Here is a 13,786-nt window from a genome sequence, read left to right on the forward strand (position 1 = left end):
GTAGATCTAGCTGGTCTGTCATAATATAAATGAGACATTCGATCTAGCTGGTCTGTCATAATATAAATGAGACAGTAGATCTAGCTGGTCTGTCATAATTTAATAAAGACAGTAGATCTAGCTGGTCTGTCATAATATAATAGAGACAGTAGATCTAGCTGGTCTGTCATAATATAATAGAGACATTCGATATAGCTGGTCTGTCATAATATAATAAAGACAGTAGATCTAGCTGGTCTGTCATAATACAATAGAGACAGTAGATCTAGCTGGTCTGTCATAATATAATAGAGACAGTAGATCTAGCTGGTATGTCAAAATATAATAGAGGCGGTAGGTCTAGCTGATCTGTCATAATACAATAGAGACAGTAGATCTAGCTGGTCTGTCATAATATAATAGAGACAGTAGATGTAGCTGGTCTGTCATGATATAATAAAGATAGTAGATCTAGCTGATCTGTCTTAATATAAATGAGACAGTGGATCTAGCTGGTTTGTCATAATGTAATAGAGATATTAGATATAGCTGGTCTGTCATAATATAATAAAGACAGTAGATCTAGCTGGTCTGTCATAATATAATAAAGACAGTAGATCTAGCTGGTCTGTCATAATATAATAGAGACAGCAGATCTAGCTGGTCTGTCATAATATAATAGAGACATTTGATATAGCTGGTCTGTCATAATATAATAGAGACATAATATCTATCTGGTCTGTCATAATATAATAGAGACAGTAGATCTAGCTGGTCTGTCATAATACAATAGAGACAGTAGATCTAGCTGGTCTGTCATAATATAATAGAGACAGTAGATCTATCTGGTCTGTCATAATATAACATAGACAGTAGATTTATCTGGTCTGTCATATTATAATAGAGACAGTATATCTAGCTGGTATGTCATAATATAATAGAGACAGTAGATCGAGCTGGTCTGTCATAATATAAATGAGACAGTAGATCTAGCTGGTCTGTCATAATATAATAGAGACAGTAGATCTAGCTGGTCTGTCATAATATAATAGAGACAGTAGATCTAGCTGGTCTGTCATAATGTAATAGAGACAGTAGATCTATCTGGTCTGTCATATTATAATAAAGACAGTATATCTAGCTGGTCTGTCATAATATAATAGAGACATTCAATATAGCTGGTCTGTCATAATATAATAAAGACAGTAGATCTAGCTGGTCTGTCATAATATAATAGAGACAGTACATCTAGCTGGTCTGTCATAATATAATAGATACAGTAGATCTGGCTGCTCTGTCATAACATAATAGAGACAGAATATCTATCTGGTCTGTCATAATATAATAGAGACAGAATATCTATCTGGTCTGTCATAATATAATAGAGACAGTAGATCTAGCTGGTCTGTCATAATATAATTGAGACAGAATATCTATCTGGTCTGTCATAATATAATAGAGACATTAGATCTAGCTGGTCTGTCATAATATAAATGAGACAATAAATCTAGATAGTCTGTCATAATATAAATGAGACACTAGATCTAGCTGGTCTGTCATAATTTAATAAAGACAGTAGATCTAGCTGGTCTGTCATAATATAATAGAGACAGTAGATCTAGTTGGTATGTCAAAATATAATAGAGGCAGTAGGTCTAGCTGATCTGTCATAATACAATAGAGACAGTAGATCGAGCTGGTCTGTCATAATGTAATAGAGACATTAGATATAGCTGGTCTGTCATAATATAATAAAGAAAGTAGATCTAGCTGGTCTGTCATAATATAATAGATACAGCAGATCTAGCTGGTCTGTCATAATATAATAGATACAGTACATCTCACTGGTCTGTCATATTATAATAGAGACAGTATTTCTAGCTGGTCTGTCATAATATAATAGAGAGTGTAGATCTAACTGGTCTGTCATAATATAAATGAGACAGTAACTCTATATGGTCTGTCATAATATAAATGAGACAGTAGATCTAGCTGGTCTGTCATAATATAAATGAGACATTCGATCTAGCTGGTCTGTCATAATATAAATGAGACAGTAGATCTAGCTGGTCTGTCATAATTTAATAAAGACAGTAGATCTAGCTGGTCTGTCATAATATAATAGAGACAGTAGATCTAGCTGGTCTGTCATAATATAATAGAGACATTCGATATAGCTGGTCTGTCATAATATAATAAAGACAGTAGATCTAGCTGGTCTGTCATAATACAATAGAGACAGTAGATCTAGCTGGTCTGTCATAATATAATAGATACATTAGATATATTCCGTCTGTCATATGATAATAGAGACAGTATATCTAGCTGGTATGTCATAATATAATAGAGACAGTAGATCTAGCTGGTGTGTCATAATATAATAGAGACAGTAGATCGAGCTGGTCTGTCATAATATAAATGATACAGTAGATCTAGCTCGTCTGTCATAATATAATAGATACAGTAGATCTGGCTGGTCTGTCATAATATAATAGAGACATAGATACAGTAGATCTAGCTGGTATGTCATAATATAATAGAGACAGTAGATCAGGCTGGTCTGTCATATTATAATAGAGACAGAATGTCAATCTGGTCTGTCATAATATAATAAAGAAAGTAGATCTAGCTGGTATGTCATAATATAATAAAGAAAGTAGATCTAGCTGGTATGTCATAATATAATAAAGACAGTAGATCTAGCTGGTCTGTCATAATATAATATAGACAGTAGATCTAGCTGGTCTGTCATAATATAATAGAGCCAGTAGATCTAGCTGGTCTGTCATAATATAATAGAGACAGTAGATCTAGCTGGTCTGTCATAATGTAATAGAGACAGTAGATCTATCTGGTCTGTCATATTATAATAGAGACAGTATATCTAGCTGGTCTGTCATAATATAATAGAGACAGTAGATCTATCTGGTGTGTCATAATATAATAGAGACAGTAGATCGAGCTGGTCTGTCATAATATAAATGATACAGTAGATCTAGCTGGTCTGTCATAATATAATAGATACAGTAGATCTGGCTGGTCTGTCATAATATAATAGAGACATAGAGACAGTACATCTAGCTGGTCTGTCATAATATAATAGATAAAGTAGATCTAGCTGGTCTGTCATAATATAATAGAGACAGTAGATCAGGCTGGTCTGTCATATTATAATAGAGACAGAAAGTTAATCTGGTCTGTCATAATATAATAAAGAAAGCAGATCTAGCTGGAATGTCATAATATAATAAAGACAGTAGATCTAGCTGGTCTGTCATAATATAATATAGACAGTAGATCTAGCTGGTCTGTCATAATATAATAGAGCCAGTAGATCTAGCTGGTCTGTCATAATATAATAGAGACAGTAGATCTAGCTGGTCTGTCATAATGTAATAGAGACAGTAGATCTATCTGGTCTGTCATATTATAATAGAGACAGTATATCTAGCTGGTCTGTCATAATATAATAGAGACATTCGATATAGCTGGTCTGTCATAATATAATAAAGACAGTAGATCTAGCTGGTCTGTCATAATATAATAGAGACAGTAGATCTAGCTGGTCTGTCATAATATAATAGATACATTAGATATATCCCGTCTGTCAAAGTATAATAGAGACAGTAGATCTAGCTGGTATGTCATAATATAATAGAGACAGTAGATCTAGCTGGTCTGTGATAATACAATAGAGACAGTAGATCTAGCTGGTCTGTCATAATATAATAGAGACAGTAGATCTATCTGGTCTGTCATAATATAACATAGACAGTAGATTTATCTGGTCTGTCATATTATAATAGAGACAGTATATCTAGCTGATCACCAAGCGCAACATAGCTTCTGCGTGTAAATCAGCTAGAAAGATGTGTCGGCATCGAGTAATTGTCTCTGGCCCCCTCCCAGTTAGGGGGAGTGATGAGCTCTACAGCAGAGTCTCACAACTCAATCGCTGGTTGAAAACTGTTTTCTGCCCCTCCCAAAAGATAGAATTTGTAGATAATTGGCCCTCTTTCTGGGACTCACCCACAAACAGGACCAAGCCTGACCTGCTGAGGAGTGACGGACTCCATCCTAGCTGGAGGGGTGCTCTCATTTTATCTACCAACATAGACAGGGCTCTAACTCCTCTAGCTCCACAATGAAATAGGGTGCAGGCCAGGCAGCAGGCTGTTAGCCAGCCTGCCAGCATAGTGGAGTCTGCCACTAGCACAGTCAGTGTAGTCAGCTCAGCTATCACCATTGAGACCGTGTCTGTGCCTCGACCTAGGTTGGGCAAAACTAAACATGGCGGTGTTCGCTTTAGCAATCTCACTAGGATAAAGACCACCTCCATTCCTGTCATTATTGAAAGAGATCATGATACCTCACATCTCAAAATAGGGCTACTTAATGTTAGATCCCTTACTTCAAAGGCAATTATAGTCAATGAACTAATCACTGATCATAATCTTGATGTGATTGGCCTGACTGAAACATGGCTTAAGCCTGATGAATTTACTGTGTTAAATGAGGCCTCACCTCCTGGCTACACTAGTGACCATATCCCCCGTGCATCCCGCAAAGGCGGAGGTGTTGCTAACATTTACGATAGCAAATTTCAATTTACAAAAAAAAAAATGACGTTTTCGTCTTTTGAGCTTCTAGTCATGAAATCTATGCAGCCTACTCAATCACTTTTTATAGCTACTGTTTACAGGCCTCCTGGGCCATATACAGCGTTCCTCACTGAGTTCCCTGAATTCCTATCGGACCTTGTAGTCATAGCGGATAATATTCTAATCTTTGGTGACTTTAATATTCACATGGAAAAGTCCACAGACCCACTCCAAAAGGCTTTCGGAGCCATCATCGACTCAGTGGGTTTTGTCCAACATGTCTCTGGACCCACTCACTGTCACAGTCATACGCTGGACCTAGTTTTGTCCCATGGAATAAATGTTGTGGATCTTAATGTTTTTCCTCATAATCCTGGACTATCGGACCACCATTTTATTACGTTTGCAATTGCAACAAATAATCTGCTCAGACCCCAACCAAGGATCATCAAAAGTCGTGCTATAAATTCACAGACAACACAAAGATTCCTTGATGTCCTTCCAGATTCCCTCTGTCTACCCAAGGACGCCAGAGGACAAAAATCAGTTAACCACCTAACTGAGGAACTCAACTTAACCTTGCGCAATACCCTAGATGCAGTTGCACCCCTAAAAACTAAAAACATTTCTCATAAGAAACTAGCTCCCTGGTACACAGAAAATACCCGAGCTCTGAAGCAAGCTTCCAGAAAATTGGAACGGAAATGGCGACACACCAAACTGGAAGTCTTCCGACTAGCTTGGAAAGACAGTACTGTGCAGTACCGAAGAGCCCTTACTGCTGCTCGATCATCCTATTTTTCTAACTTAATTGAGGAAAATAAGAACAATCCGAAATTCCTTTTTGATACTGTCGCAAAGCTAACTAAAAAGCAGCATTCCCCAAGAGAGGATGACTTTCACTTTAGCAGTGATAAATTCATGAACTTCTTTGAGGAAAAGATTATGATTATTAGAAAGCAAATTACGGACTCTTCCTTAAATCTGCGTATTCCTTCAAAGCTCAGTTGTCCTGAGTCTGCACAACTCTGCCAGGACCTAGGATCAAGAGAGACACTCAAGTGTTTTAGTACTATATCTCTTGACACAATGATGAAAATAATCATGGCCTCTAAACCTTCAAGCTGCATACTGGACCCTATTCCAACTAAACTACTGAAAGAGCTGCTTCCTGTGCTTGGCCCTCCTATGTTGAACATAATAAATGGCTCTCTATCCACCGGATGTGTACCAAACTCACTAAAAGTGGCAGTAATAAAGCCTCTCTTGAAAAAGCCAAACCTTGACCCAGAAAATATAAAAAACTATCGGCCTATATCGAATCTTCCATTCCTCTCAAAAATTTTAGAAAAGGCTGTTGCGCAACAACTCACTGCCTTCCTGAAGACAAACAATGTATACGAAATGCTTCAGTCTGGTTTTAGACCCCATCATAGCACTGAGACGGCACTTGTGAAGGTGGTAAATGACATTTTAATGGCATCGGACCGAGGCTCTGCATCTGTCCTCGTGCTCCTAGACCTTAGTGCTGCTTTTGATACCATCGATCACCACATTCTTTTGGAGAGATTGGAAACCCAAATTGGTCTACACGGACAAGTTCTGGACTGGTTTAGATCTTATCTGTCGGAAAGATATCAGTTTGTCTCTGTGAATGGTCTGTCCTCTGACAAATCAACTGTAAATTTCGGTGTTCCTCAAGGTTCCGTTTTAGGACCACTATTGTTTTCACTATATATTTTACCTCTTGGGGATGTTATTCGAAAACATAATGTTAACTTTCACTGCTATGCGGATGACACACAGCTGTACATTTCAATTAAACATGGTGAAGCCCCAAAATTGCCCTTGCTAGAAGAATGTGTTTCAGACATAAGGAAGTGGATGGCTGCAAACTTTCTACTTTTAAACTCGGACAAAACAGAGATGCTTGTTCTAGGTCCCAAGAAACAAAGAGATCTTCTGTTGAATCTGACAATTAATCTTAATGGTTGTACAGTCGTCTCAAATAAAACTGTGAAGGACCTCGGCGTTACTCTGGACCCTGATCTCTCTTTTGAAGAACATATCAAGACCATTTCAAGGACAGCTTTTTTCCATCTACGTAACATTGCAAAAATCAGGAACTTTCTGTCCAAAAATGATGCAGAAAAATTAATCCATGCTTTTGTCACTTCCAGGTTAGACTACTGCAATGCTCTACTCTCCGGCTACCCGGATAAAGCACTAAATAAACTTCAGTTAGTGCTAAATACGGCTGCTAGAATCCTGACTAGAACCAAAAAATTTGATCATATTACTCCAGTGCTAGCCTCTCTACACTGGCTTCCTGTCAAAGCATTTCATGGGCTTCAAGGTTTTACTGCTAACCTACAAAGCATTACATGGGCTTGCTCCTATCTATCTCTGTGATTTGGTCCTGCCGTACATACCTACACGTACGCTACGGTCACAAGACGCAGGCCTCCTAATTGTCCCTAGAATTTTTAAGCAAACAGCTGGAGGCAGGGCTTTCTCCTATAGAGCTCCATTTTTATGGAACGGTCTGCCTACCCATGTCAGAGACGCAAACTCGGTCTCAACCTTTAAGTCTCTACTGAAGACTCATCTCTTCAGTGGGTCATATGATTGAGTGTAGTCTGGCCCAGGAGTGGGAGGGTGAACGGAAAGGCTCTGGAGCAACGAACCACCCTTGCTGTCTCTGCCTGGCCGGTTCCCCTCTTTCCACTGGGATTCTCTGCCTCTAACCCTATTACAGGGGCTGAGTCACTGGCTTTACTGGGGCTCTCTCATGCCGTCCCTGGAGGGGGTGCGTCACCTGAGTGGGTTGAGTCACTGATGTGGTCATCCTGTCTGGGTTGGCGCCCCCCCCCCCCCTTAAGTTGTGCCGTGGCGGAGGTCTTTGTGGGCTATACTCAGCCTTGTCTCAGGATGGTATGTTGGTGGTTGAAGATATCCCTCTAGTGGTGTGGGGGCTGTGCTTTGGCAAAGTGGGTGGGGTTATATCCTTCCTGTTTGGCCCTGTCCGGGGGTGTCCTCGGAGTGGGCCACAGTGTCTCCTGACCCTCCTGTCTCAGCCTCCAGTATTTATGCTGCAGTAGTTTATGTGTCGGGGGGCTAGGGTCAGTTTGTTATATCTGGAGTACTTCTCCTGTCCTATTCGGTGTCCTGTGTGAATCTAAGTGTGCGTTCTCTAATTCTCTCCTTCTCTCTCTCTCTCTCTCGGAGGACCTGAGCCCTAGGACCATGCCCCAGGACTACCTGACATGATGACTCCTTGCTGTCCCCAGTCCACCTGGCTGTGCTGCTGCTCCAGTTTCAACTGTTCTGCCTTATTATTATTCAACCATGCTGATCATTTATGAACATTTGAACATCTTGGCCATGTTCTGTTATAATCTCCACCCGGCACAGCCAGAAGAGGACTGGCCATCCCACATATGCTCTCTCTAATTCTCTCTTTCTTTCTCTCTCTCGGAGGACCTGAGCCCTAGGACCATGCCCCAGGAATACCTGACATGATGACTCTTTGCTGTCCCCAGTCCACCTGACTGTGCTGCTGCTCCAGTTTCAACTATTCTGCCTTATTATTATTCGACCATGCTGGTCATTTATGAACATTTGAACATCTTGACCATGTTTTGTTATAATCTCCACCCGGCACAGCCAGAAGAGGACTGGCCACCCCACATAGCCTGGTTCCTCTCTAGGTTTCTTCCTAGGTTTTGGCCTTTCTAGGGAGTTTTTCCTAGCCACCGTGCTTCTTCACCTGCATTGCTTGCTGTTTGGGGTTTTAGGCTGGGTTTCTGTACAGCACTTTGAGATATCAGCTGATGTACGAAGGGCTATATAAAATACATTTGATTGATTGATTGATTGATTGATAATATAATAGAGACAGAATATCTGTCTGGTCTGTCATAATATAATAGAGACATAGAGACAGTACATCTAGCTGGTCTGTCATAATATAATAGATACAGTAGATGTGGCTGCTCTGTCATAATATACTAGATACAGTAGATCTGTCTGGTCTGTCATAATATAATAGAGACAGAATATATATCTGGTCTGTCATAATATAATAGAGACAGTAGATCTACCTGGTCTGTCATAATATAATAGAGACAGAATATCTATCTGGTCTGTCATAATATAATAGAGACAGTAGATATATCTGGTCTGTCATAATATAATAGAGAGTGTAGATCTAGCTGGTCTGTCATAATATAAATGAGACACTAGATCTAGCTGATCTGTCATAATATAAATGAGACAGTAGATCTAGCTGGTCTGTCATAATATAATAAAGACAGTAGATCTAGCTGGTCTGTCAAAATATAATAGAGACAGTAGATATATCTGGTCTGTCATAATATAATAGAGACAGTAGATCTAGCTGGTATGTCATAATATCATAGAGCCAGTAGATCTAGCTGGTCTGTCATAATACAATAGAGACAGTAGATCTAGCTGGTATGTCATAATCTAATAGATACATTAGATCTAGCTGGTCTGTCATAATACAATAGAGACATTAGATCTAGCTGGTCTGTCATAATATAATAGAGACAGTAGATCTAGATCTAGCTGGTCTGTCATAATACAAAAGAGACAGTAGATCTAACTGGTCTAACATAATATAATAGAAACAGTAGATCTAGCTGGTCTGTCATAATTCAATAGAGACAGTAGATGTGGCTGCTCTGTCATAATATAATAGATACAGTAGATCTGGCTGGTCTGTCATAATATAATAGAGACAGAATATCTATCTGGTCTGTCATAATATAATAGAGACATAGAGACAGTACATCTAGCTGGTCTGTCATAATATAATAGATACAGTAGATGTGGCTGCTCTGTCATAATATACTAGATACAGTAGATCTGGCTGGTCTGTCATAATATAATAGAGACAGAATATATATCTGGTCTGTCATAATATAATAGAGACAGTAGATCTACCTGGTCTGTCATAATATAATAGAGACAGAATATCTATCTGGTCTGTCATAATATAATAGAGACAGTAGATATATCTGGTCTGTCATAATGTAATAGAGAGTGTAGATCTAGCTGGTCTGTCATAATATAAATGAGACACTAGATCTAGCTGATCTGTCATAATATAAATGAGACAGTAGATCTAGCTGGTCTGTCATAATATAATAAAGACAGTAGATCTAGCTGGTCTGTCAAAATATAATAGAGACAGTAGATATATCTGGTCTGTCATAATATAATAGAGACAGTAGATCTAGCTGGTATGTCATAATATAATAGAGCCAGTAGATCTAGCTGGTCTGTCATAATACAATAGAGACAGTAGATCTAGCTGGTATGTCATAATCTAATAGATACATTAGATATATATGATCTGTCATAGTATAATAGAGACAGTATATCTAGCTGGTCTGTCATAATATAATAGAGACATTCGATATAGCTGGTCTGTCATAATATAATCGAGACAGTAGATATATCTGGTCTGTCATAATACAATAGAGACAGTAGATCTAACTGGTCTGTCAAAATATAATAGAGACAGTAGATCTAACTGGTCTGTCATAATATAATCGAGACAGTAGATATATCTGGTCTGTCATAATACAATAGAGACAGTAGATCTAACTGGTCTGTCAAAATATAATAGAGACAGTAGATCTAGCTGGTCTGTCATAATATAATAGAGACATTAGATATAGCTGGTCTGTCATAGTATAATAGGGACAGTAGATCTATCTGGTCTGTCATAATATAATAGAGACAGCAGATCTAGTTGTTCTATCATCATATAATAGAGACATTAGATCTAGCTGGTCTGTCATATTATAATAGATACAGTAGATCTGGCTGGTTTGTCATAATATAATAGAGACATAGAGACAGTACATCTAGCTGGTCTGTCATAATATAATAGATACAGTAGATCATATTGTTATCATTACACCAGTACAGTAGTATGGTATCATTACACCAGTACAGTAGAATAGTATCATATTGGTATCATTACACCAGTACAGTAGTATGGTATCATTACACCAGTACAGTAGTATGGTATCATTACACCAGTACAGTAGTATGGTATCATTACACCAGTACAGTAGTATGGTATCATTACACCAGTACAGTAGAATGGTATCATATTGGTATCATTACACCAGTACAGTAGTATGGTATCATTACACCAGTACAGTAGTATGGTATCATTACACCAGTACAGTAGTATGGTATCATTACACCAGTACAGTAGTATGGTATCATTACACCAGTACAGTAGAATGGTATCATTACACCAGTACAGTAGTATGGTATCATATTGGTATCATTACACCAGTACAGTAGTATGGTATCATTACACCAGTACAGTAGTATGGTATCATTACACCAGTACAGTAGTATGGTATCATTACACCAGTACAGTAGTATGGTATCATTACACCAGTACAGTAGTATGATATCATTACACCAGTACAGTAGTATGGTATCATTACACCAGTACAGTAGTATGGTATCATATTGGTATCATTACACCAGTACAGTAGTATGGTATCATTACACCAGTACAGTAGAATGGTATCATTACACCAGTACAGTAGTATGGTATCATATTGGTATCATTACACCAGTACAGTAGTATGGTATCATTACACCAGTACAGTAGAATGATATCATTACACCAGTACATTAGAATGGTATCATTACACCAGTACAGTAGTATGGTATCATTACACCAGTACAGTAGTATGGTATCATTACACCAGTACAGTAGTATGGTATTATTACACCAGTACAGTAGTATGATATCATTACACCAGTACAGTAGTATGGTATCATTACACCAGTACAGTAGTATGGTATCATATTGGTATCATTACACCAGTACGGTAGTATGGTATCATTACACCAGTACATTAGAATGGTATCATTACACCAGTACAGTAGTATGGTATCATTACACCAGTACAGTAGTATGGTATCATTACACCAGTACAGTAGTATGGTATTATTACACCAGTACAGTAGTATGGTATCATTACACCAGTACAGTAGTATGGTATCATTACACCAGTACAGTAGTATGGTATCATTACACCAGTACAGTAGAATGGTATCATTACACCAGTACAGTAGTATGGTATCATTACACCAGTACAGTAGTATGGTATCATTACACCAGTACAGTAGTATGGTATTATTACACCAGTACAGTAGTATGGTATCATTACACCAGTACAGTAGTATGGTATCATTACACCAGTACAGTAGTATGGTATCATTACACCAGTACAGTAGAATGGTATCATTACACCAGTACAGTAGTATGGTATCATTACACCAGTACAGTAGTATGGTATCATTACACCAGTACAGTAGAATGGTATCATTACACCAGTACAGTAGAATGGTATCATTACACCAGTACAGTAGTATGGTATCATTACACCAGTACAGTAGTATGGTATCATTACACCAGTACAGTAGTATGGTATCATTACACCAGTACAGTAGAATGGTATCATTACACCAGTACAGTAGAATGGTATCATTACACCAGTACAGTAGTATGGTATCATTACACCAGTACAGTAGTATGGTATCATATTGGTATTATTACACCAGTACAGTAGTATGGTATCATTACACCAGTACAGTAGAATGATATCATTACACCAGTACATTAGAATGGTATCATTACACCAGTACAGTAGTATGGTATCATTACACCAGTACAGTAGTATGGTATCATTACACCAGTACAGTAGTATGGTATCATTACACCAGTACAGTAGTATGGTATCATTACACCAGTACAGTAGTTTGGTATCATATTGGTATCATTACACCAGTACAGTAGTATGGTATCATCACAGCAGAATAGTGATTTCATTATTATTCCCCCAGAAGCAGTCCTTTCCCAGCCAGCCCTTGGCCAGAAACTAACGTGTCTGGTTTGAGAACCACACAGGGGTCGTTAGAGAGAGTTTCACTGCTCACAATGGAAGTCATATGGATCCCTGGTTCCTCGTTAAGACTCAGGAGCTCTGACGCATCAAGAGGTTCTGATGGTGATTACACAACGCACAGGTGATCTCTGGGTCGGTGTCAGAACAGGTCTGTTGTCATGGAGACCATCTTGGGGATGGGGGCAAGGGAGGACAGGTAGAGAATGAGGAGTCACTAGAGAGGAAGGTATTTAAAGGTTGGTCATGGTTGGTAGGATGAAGGAAGAGAATTTAAAGGTTGGTCAGTGTTGGTAGGATGAAAGAAGAGTTTTAAAAGGTTGGTCAGTGTTGGTAGGATGAAGGAAGGTATTTAAAGGTTGGTCATGGTTGGTAGGATGAAGAAAGAGAATTTAAAGGTTGGTCATGGTTGGTAGGATGAAAGAAGAGTATTTAAAGGTTGGTAATGGTTGGTAGGATGAAAGAAGAGTTTTTAAAGGTTGGTCATGGTTGGTAGGATGAAAGAAGAGTATTTAAAGGTTGGTCATGGTTGGTAGGATGAAGGAAGGTATTTAAAGGTTGGTCATGGTTGGTAGGATGAAGGAAGGTATTTAAAGGTTGGTCATGGTTGGTAGGATGAAGGAAGAGTTTTAAAAGGTTGGTCAGTGTTGGTAGGATGAAGGAAGGTATTTAAAGGTCGGTCAGTGTTTTCATAGTCAGTACATTATTAACCTTCAGATATCTAGGTTAGACAACCACATATCTCAGTCAGTCAGTACATTCATCTTCAGATATCTAGGTTAGACAACCACATATCTCAGTCACAGTCAGGTCATTCATCTTCAGATATCTAGGTTAGACAACCACATATCTCAGTCACAGTCAGTACATTAATCTTCAGATATCTAGGTTAGACAACCACATATCTCAGTCACAGTCAGGTCATTCATCTTCAGATATCTAGGTTAGACAACCACATATCTCAGTCACAGTCAGTGCATTCATCTTCAGATATCTAGGTTAGACAACCACATATCTCAGTCATAGTCAGGTCATTCATCTTCAGATATCTAGGTTAGACAACCACATATCTCAGTCACAGTCAGTGCTTGTTCCTCCATAAAGGAAGGAGACGGACAGGGACTCTGCTGTCCTCACGTCAGCTGGTTCCACTAAGAGAGATCCTTTTAAACTCGTATTCTAACTCCTAATTATATGATTCCGTTCTACGGTGGTTTGCCAGGACAGAGGAGAGGCTTT

Source organism: Oncorhynchus mykiss, chromosome 18 (assembly GCF_057628025.1).
Source record: "Oncorhynchus mykiss isolate SJ-2025 chromosome 18, ASM5762802v1, whole genome shotgun sequence".
Taxonomy (NCBI): Eukaryota; Metazoa; Chordata; class Actinopteri; order Salmoniformes; family Salmonidae; genus Oncorhynchus; species Oncorhynchus mykiss.